Consider the following 8,373-nt stretch of genomic DNA (forward strand, 5'->3'; position numbering starts at 1 on the left):
CCTCGTATAGGCTGTTCACGGGTCCGTGTAATGGTCCGTATATGTGGGGTGTGCCTCATATGTGGTTTGGCCCAGTTTTACTTGGTGCGCGTCCACTTCCGTCCACGACGGGCGTCGGGCACTTTTTTCACGTGTCCCCGTATATCCCGTTCACCGATACGTGTAAGGGTCCGTGTATGTGGGGTGTGCCTCGTACGTGGTTTTGCCCAAATTTCCATGGCGTGCGTCGACTTCTGTCCACGATGGGCGTCAGCCACTTTTTTCCCGTGTCCCCATATAGCCCGTTCACGGGTCCGTGTAAGGGTCTGTGTACGTGGGGTGTGCCTCGTACATGGTTTTGCCCAGTTTTTGATGGCGCGCGTCCACTTCCGTCCACGACGTGCGTGGGCCACTTTTTTCTCGTGTCTCCATATAGCCCGTTCACGGGTCCGTGTAAGGGTTCGTTGATAACCCACAAGTATAGGGGATCAATTGTAGCCTCTTTCGATGAGTAAGAATGTCAAACCCAACGAGGAGCTAAAGTTAGAACAAATATTCCCTCAAGTTCTATCAACCACCGATACAACTCTACGCACGCTTAACGTTCACTTTACCTAAAACAAGTATGAAACTAGAAGGACTTTGTAGGTGTTTTTGGATTGGTCTCTAAAAGTATAAAGAACATGTAAATAAAAACTAACGGCTGTTTAGATAAAGATGCAATAAAGTTAGTATAGCGAGTGTGAAAAAGTGGTGGTAGGAGTTGTGAAATTGTCCCTAAGCAATTGACTGCTTTACTAGACCGATATCTAGTCTTATGTGGGAGAGGCCACTTCTAGCATGTCATCCCTGATATGGAATTCTATGCACTTATGATTGGAACTATTAACAAGCATCTGCAACTACTAATGTTCATTAAGGTAAAACCCAACCATAGCATTAAAATATATTGGCCCCCCTTTGTAACACCCTAACTTCGATGTGCCAGGTGTATTCCAGTTATTCGCCGTCGTTGCCATGTCATTTCCTTGCATGTTGCATTTTGCCATGTCATCATCTGCATTTCATCTGCATGTTTTTTCAAAACTTAGATGCATTCAGGTTCCCCCGGTTCTCTCCGTTGTCCGTTCTGAGCCTAACCACACTCGCACGTGCCCCATCTCCCCTCCCAGTTCTTGTTTTGTGATCCCCAGAAAAACGTTCTCGGGATAGGCCGATATTTGCCGAGTGGCCTTGGTATATCACCGGTAGACCCCCCGTCAAATTTCGTTCCATTTGGATGTCGGTTGATGCCCCAATGGTTAACCGGGTAACCGCTAAAGACCCTTTTCTCTTGCTACCCAACACCCCTCCAAATAGACCACTAACCCATCTAACTCCCCTCCATGCTCTCCGCCGTTTGATCATGATCGTGTGGGCAAAAACCACTCCTCATTTGAAATCTCCTAGCTCCCTCTACCTATAAATTAGTCCCCTACCCCGAAATTTCAGGCAAACCCTAGATAAAACATCCCTCTCGCCCGCCGGACATGTCCGCCCACCACCGGATGCGTTCACTGCCGCTAGCCACGCCGCTCTAGCCAACCAGAGGCCGACACGTCAGCTCCGTTGCCGCCCACAGCCAACCCCGCATTGCCACGTGGCCTCCGCCGCCCGACAGCCACCACGCCCCGCCGCTAGGCCTAACGGGCCCAAGCGCGGCCCGCCCCAGCCCGCGTGGCCGCTTGTCCGCCCCGCGCGTCCCTCCGTTTGGCTCCTCCCCAGCAACGCCAGAGCCGCTGCCCCTCGCCGGTGCTGCCCCGCCACCGAGTGGCGCCCACCGCCGCTTCGCCCCGGCCTCCTTGTCCCTCTTCCTCGCCGTGCCTCCCCCGCCAGGTCGCCGCCTGTCACCCGTCTTCCCCTCCTTCTCTCTCCCTAACCCTCTCTCTTTCCCTCTCCAGTGCGGCCATGGGAGCTGCAGCAGCTTACCGTCGGAGGTCCGCCGGTCGCCGTGCGTCTAGTCGCCGCTCACCTCGTCCCTTGCCGGATCCGGGATCCCCGTCCCCGGATCTCCCCATTCCGGCCGTCCCTGCCCTGGTCGCCTCACTGGAGCCCATCCCCAAGCCGCTCCGCCGCCATGGCCTCCTGCCCATGAGGAGCACGGGAGGAGGACGACATGCTCCCGCCGCCGTCCGCGCGGACAACCGAGTGGGCCCAGCTCCTGGATCTGCCGGCCCAGCTAGCCTCTCCACCGCCCTGGGCTAAGCCTGTGGGTGATCCCCCCCTAAACTCCGCCCCGTGCGTCGAATAGTTACCTTGCGCTCACCTGTTTTTTTAGAAAAACTGCAAAGTCCTCAGGATTATCATATTATGTGTGCATGTTTGAGGTGCCATAAGTTGATGCTTGGTGCTCCATTTTGCGTGTATAATATGTCAAAATGTTCATCTCAGAGTGATCTTCGTGATGGTCTAGTTTGCATTCATGTTCATGTTCATATTGATGTCTTAATCTTTGTTGCAGAACTGCTAAATAATATAATCAGCTAATTGTTAACATCATTTAGTTGTCTTGTGAGCGCCACAACTTTGTCTCTGTTGATGGTATGATGATGATCTTGATACGCACATGTTTTTCTCTAAATGTTGGTTGTTGTTTCATTCATGTTAGGGTGCATCTTGATATCTTAATCTCTGTTGCAAAGTGCATGTTGCTGTTAACTGCTGAAAAATGTTGTAACTTGCTGATTTGTCATTTTTGTTGCATTTTGTGTGTACATCCTATGAGCATGATGTCTACATGTTTTAGGAGAATTTTCATGCGATATTTACATGGGTGCAATCCATGTATTTTTATATTACATGTAGTGAGTGCATCAAGCTTGTGATGTGGCTACTTGTCATTAACTTTCTGTCAAGTCTGTTTATGTCATATCATGTTGCTATGTTTGCTTGATGCTACCAATTTATCCATGCATATTCTGGAGATGCTTAGTTGACATGTTTTTTATATATATTATTCTCTATCATTCCATGCCTTTTGATGCCCTATATATGTCCTGTAGAATATGTTTTCATTGCCATAAACATGCCTATATGTTGTCGTTGTTTTCTGTTAACATCATGATGCTATATTGTGAGATTGTTATTGAGTGATCCATGACTCTTCTAGAGATGGTCCAGTTACATGATTTGAGTTATGTGATTATTAATTTGTTCACATTCCATGTTTGATTATTTTGGATGTCACATGCCTCTGTTATATTCTTGCAAACATGCTATCATAATGTTGCTGTTTTACACTTGCTGAAACTGTTTCAACATTCAATCTTGTCATGTTGGTTCCTCCTAATCCTTGAGCCATATATATATGATGCCATGATGTTATTGGCTCTTTGTTATGTGTAATTTGATGCCATGTCCTTGGTTGCTATATTTACTTGTTGTAGCTTCTATCTTTCTTTCTCTCAAGTTGCCACCATATTAACTCTGCTCATGCATATGCTCCTGTGCTATAAAGTTGCATTGTGCATTGATCATCTTGGATTAATCTTGATACCTATGAACATGAACCTTAATGATATGTGAAGTATGTTATCTGTACATGAAGTACATGTCAAGTTTGTGCTCATATGATTCCTATAGCATGTTGTTTTCATGATTGCAAAGTGCCTACTGCCTGTTTTGGGAAGATTGTTGTTGTATTTTGTTTGGAGTGTATGTGTGGCACCGATGCTCCGTTTTGAGCATGCTCTATATAAAACTTGCTTATATTTTCATGTAGTTTCACCTTATCATGTTGCATCCATGTTTTGAGAGTGTTTTCTTGATGTTTGAATGCATTTTGCATCAATTTCATGTTTAACTTATTTTGCTTATATCTTCTAGGCCGTAGCTACGAATTAAATGAACTTTATATGTAACCTGACTAGAATTTCATGCAGTGCTCTATAACTTGCTGTTTCACAACTTCAACTTAATTTTTGTTCAGATCTGGACCAATTTCGTAATTTGCATATGAGGACTTACCGGATTTGTTATATGTTCTTTCCGGCCTCATTTAAACTTGCTTTGATGTGTTGTTATTGTATGCATCATATCTTGACGTGAGTAGCATCATATAGTCTTTGTCATGCATCTTGCTTGGTTGTGCATCATGCCATGTTTTTGTGTTGTGTGTTTACCATGTTGTTTGCATCTTTCCGGTTGTGCTTCTTGATAGTTCCTGTTTTGTTGCGATCGTGAGGATTCGTTCGTCTATGCTTGGTTTGTCTTCGCCCATTCGACTTCTTCATGGACTCGTTCTTCTTCCTAGCGGGATTTCAGGCAACATGACCGTTACCCTGGATCTCACTACTATCACTGCTATGCTAGTTGCTTCGTTCTATTGCTATGCTGTGCTACCTATCACTTGTTTATCAAGCCTCCCAAATTGCCATGTCAGCCTCTAACCTTTTCACCCTTCCTAGAAAACCATTGTTTAGCTATGTTACTGCTTTTGCTCATCCCCTCTTATAGAGTTGTTAGTTGCAGGTGAAGTTTGAAGATTGCTCCATGTTGGAACAGGATTGTGTTGGGATATTACAATATCTCTTATTTAATTAATGCATCTATATACTTGGTAAAGGGTGGAAGGCTCGACCTTATGCCTGGTGTTTTGTTCCACTCTTGCCTCCCTAGTTTCTGTCATACCGGTGTTGTGTTCCTTGATTTTGCGTTCCTTACGCGGCCGGGTGTATGGGAACCCCTTAACAGTTTGCTTTGAATAAAACTCCTCCAGCAAGGCCCAACTTTGGTTTTACATTTGCCTAAAAACCTATTACCTTTCCCCCGGGAGTAATTAACCCAAGGTTCATCTTTATTTTAAACCCCCCGAGGCCAGTGCTTCTCTCAGTGTTGGTCCGAACCGAGCAGCCTGTGGGGCCACCTCGGGGAAACATGACGGCTGGTTTTACTCGTAGCTTGTCTCATCCGTTATTCCCTGAGAATGAGATATGTGCAGCTCCTATCAGGATTTGTCGGTACATTCGGGCGGTTTGGCTGGTCTTGTTTTACCATTGCCGAAATGTCTTGTAACCGGGATTCCGAGTCTGATCGGGTCCTCCCGAGAGAAGGAATATCCTTCATTGGTCTTGAGAGCTTATAATGGGCTAAGTTGGGACACCCCTGCAGGGTATAAACTTTCGAAAGCCGTGCCCATGATTATGTGGCAGATGGGAATTTGTTATTGTCCGGTTGTAGAGAACTTGACACTTGACTTAATTAAAACGCATCAACTGCGTGTGTAGCGGTGATGGTTTCTTTTCGGCGGAGTCCGGAAAGTGAACACGGTTTGAGTTATGCATGAATGTAAGTAGTTTCAGGATCACTTCTTGATCACTTCTAGCTTCTCGACCGATGCGTTGCTTCTCTTCTCGCTCTTATTTGCGTATGTTAGCCACCAGAAATGCTTAGTCGTTGTTGCGACCTCACCACTTATCCTTTCCATTCCCATTAAGCTTTGCTAGTCTTCATACCCATGGTAATGGGATTGCTGAGTCCTTGTGGCTCATAGATTATTAAACAACAGTTGCAGGTACATGTAATGCGATGATCATGACGCGACAACGATGTTTACTTGTTTTGGAGTTCTTCTTCTGCTTCTTCTTCGAAAGGGGGATAGGTTCCAGGTCGGCAGCCTGGACTAGTAGGGTGGATGTCGTTGAGTTTCTGTTTGTGTTTCATTTGTAGTCGGATGTTGCTATTATGTATGATATTGTTGTATTCATGTGGCATTGTAAGCCTTTTGTATGTATCCCCAACTATTATGTAATGGTACGATGTAATGATATCCACCTTGCAAAAGTGTCTCCAATATGCGCTTCTATCCTTGGTTGGACCTTCGAGTTCCTTTAGGATAGGGTTGCATATTGGGCATGACAAGTTGGTATCAGAGCCTCGACCGACCATAGGAGCCCTCCTTGATTGATCATAGTTGGCCGTTGTCGAGTCTAGAGGAAAACTGTTTTCGGAGTCTAGGTATATTGGAGAGTTGGAATTCTTCTTACTCCCCAGCCCCTTCGTCGCTCTGGTGAGGAATCTTGACGTGGATGTTTTGAATTACTCCTCTTCCCCTTCAAACTTTCTTTAGGATCACGCAGTTGGTTTTCCGATCATTGGTTCTCAGTTCTTTTTCATCCGATGCATTACTCGTCAAGTTGACTCGAGCCTCTTCATCTTTGCCAAGCTCAATCCTCGGCTGTTTTCTTTTCCCACCCGCCCACCCTTTTCTTCTTGGAGCCGGACTTTGTAATCGAGTATCCATTCTACTCGTGCGAAGCCTTTGCATTCTTTCAACCGGTGTTTTCTCTTCAAGCTATTCGTCGGTTCTCCCTTCCAAATTGCCTTTGTTTTCCCGCCCTCCCACCCCTCTTTTTTCCGGAGCTTGAGTCTCTTTCGAGCATCAATTTCACTCTTGCGGAGCCTCTTCAGGTTTCCCTCGATTATTTCAACCGGTGAATTCTCGTCTTGTTTGACATTCTTCATCTCCTTTTCTTCTCCGGTGGATTCAATTCAAGCTTTTCGGGTTGATCATATTCTTTTCCTTGGATCAAGTGTTTTCCCCTTGCTCGTTTGCCTCTCGCCAGTTTATCCTTCCGGAGTGCTCAAGACATCTCAGGAGATTCGTCTGTGTTCCAATTAATTCAAGGTTGTCACCTCATTCAAATATTTCAATTGTTCCGGTGCATCATCTATCTCTTCAACAATCCTTTTTCTACGGTGTTTTCTTTTAGTGGGCCCTAACACACAGGTTTTTTCCTAGGATCTTACCTAACTCTTCTAATTATTCCAGATCCATTCCTAGTTCTTGTCGGAATTTGACGTAAGAATGAATTTGACCAGTCAGATGCCTTTCCAAGATCGATTTCAAATCATTTCATTGTTAGCTCAACCTCTCTGCTTTTCATTCTCCCGGAGTATCTCAGTAATTTTGGTGGTGTTTCTCATCATCATTTGAAGATTAAAGAAGAGTTTTTCTTCTAAATCTTGCCCGATCTCTCGATGAATCGTGGTTCTTACTTAATGTTATCCTCTTGAATTATTCCATTTTCCAAATATTCTTTTCTTATCAATCAGGAGTATGTCAAGAGTCTTTTTTCCGCTTCTTTCCATCGAAGGCCATCATTCAAGAAGAATTATTCGTTCTCACATTTCCGCTACCGTTATCCAGTTATCCCGGTGCATCTGTATAGTATTCTTTAATCAGTTCATGATCTCTTCGGTCTCCTGTATCTAAATCCCCTCAACCATATTTGTTATTCTAATTCTTCCCGGTGATTCATTCTCTTTCATTAGTCTTTTTCGAATTCTTATGCTGGTTCATTCTGATTCTTTTTCCTTAGTTATCATTTTAATCCATTCATTCTTTCCAATCCTATTGGTGGTTCATTGGAGACTGAGGGAGTCCTGGATTAGGGGGTGTCCAGATGGCCGGACTATGACCTTTGGCCGGACTCCCGGACTATGAAGATACAAGATTGAAGACTCCGTCCCGTGTCCGGATAGGACTTTCCTTGGCATGGAAGGCAAGCTTGGCGATACGACATGAAGATCTCCTCCCATTGTAACCGACTCTGTGTAACCCTAGCCCTCTCCGGTTTCTACATAAACCGGAGAGTTTTAGTCCGTAGGACGAACAACAATCATACCATAGGCTAGATTCTAGGGCTTAGCCACTCCGATCTCATGGTAGATCTACTCTTGTACTACCCATATCATCAGTATTAATCAAGAAGGAGTAGGGTTTTACCTCCATCGAGGGGGCCCGAACCTGGGTAAAAACATCGTGTCCCTTGTCTCCTGTTACCATCCGCCTAGACGCACAGTTCGGGACACCCTACCCGAGATCCGCCGGTTTTGACACCGACATTGGTGCTTTCATTGAGAGTTCCTCTGTGTCGTCGCCTTTAGGCCCGATGGCTTCTTTGCTCAACAATCGCGATACGGTCCGGGATGAGACTTTTCTCCCCGGACAGATCTTCATATTCGGCGGCTTCGCACTGCGGGCCGACTCGTTCGGCCATCTGGAGAAGATCGAAAGCTACGCCCCTGGCCGCCAGGTCAGGTTTGAAAGCTTAAACTACACGGCCGACACCCGCGGAGACTTGATCTTCGACGGATTCGGGCCACGACCGGGCGCGCTGCACTGTCTCGATGGGCATGATCTAGCTCTGCCGCCGGACAGCGACCAGAGCGCCGCTCAGGTGTTGACTCCGACCATTAGTTTGGAGCCGACTGCGCTAGCCAGGGACGGACGGTTGGACGCGCCCCAGGAGCCGCAATCTCTGCGGCTACAGAGTCGAATACCAGCCAAGTCCTTTGCAAGGCCGGTAACTCCAGGGTGCCGGGCTCCGTTCCGGACTCTGAATATTCTGCACC

Source organism: Triticum dicoccoides, chromosome 6B (assembly GCF_002162155.2).
Source record: "Triticum dicoccoides isolate Atlit2015 ecotype Zavitan chromosome 6B, WEW_v2.0, whole genome shotgun sequence".
Taxonomy (NCBI): Eukaryota; Viridiplantae; Streptophyta; class Magnoliopsida; order Poales; family Poaceae; genus Triticum; species Triticum dicoccoides.